At 44.8% G+C, this 319-nt stretch overlaps 1 non-coding gene across 1 annotated transcript; it reads right to left on the bottom strand.

Moving 5' to 3' along the window:
* Positions 1 to 14: 14 nt before the first annotated feature.
* Positions 15 to 86, bottom strand: trnap-cgg (transfer RNA proline (anticodon CGG)). The gene has a single exon. It is a non-coding gene; the product is annotated as a tRNA-Pro (tRNA).
* Between the last annotated feature and the right edge of the window lie 233 nt (positions 87 to 319).

Here is a 319-nt window from a genome sequence, read left to right as displayed (position 1 = left end):
GTAAAGAAAAGCTAGGGCTCGTCCGGGATTTGACCCCGGGACCTCTCGCACCCGAAGCGAGAATCATACCCCTAGACCAACGAGCCACAAAGTACTGCACACTCCTGTTTTAAAAAAAATTTAAATTAAGGCTCAAATGGCTGCGAAGATTTTTGAGAAACTCTGTGTCTTCACTGGCTTGGTCTGCCTTCCCAATCAAATGTTGAATTTTTTTTTTAAAGGATTTGAGGCTCGGATCAACTGCAGACATCTACACTGCAGCTCAGTGCAAACACTATAACCCAGCAAGCTAAGCGGCCAACAAAGTGTCAATTGCAGA

The sequence above is a fragment of the Sinocyclocheilus rhinocerous genome, unplaced genomic scaffold (assembly GCF_001515625.1).
Source record: "Sinocyclocheilus rhinocerous isolate Xijiao unplaced genomic scaffold, SAMN03320098_v1.1 scaffold28850, whole genome shotgun sequence".
NCBI lineage: Eukaryota > Metazoa > Chordata > Actinopteri > Cypriniformes > Cyprinidae > Sinocyclocheilus > Sinocyclocheilus rhinocerous.
Note: the sequence above shows the minus strand (reverse complement) of the source record. Positions and strands in the feature narration are given on the sequence as shown.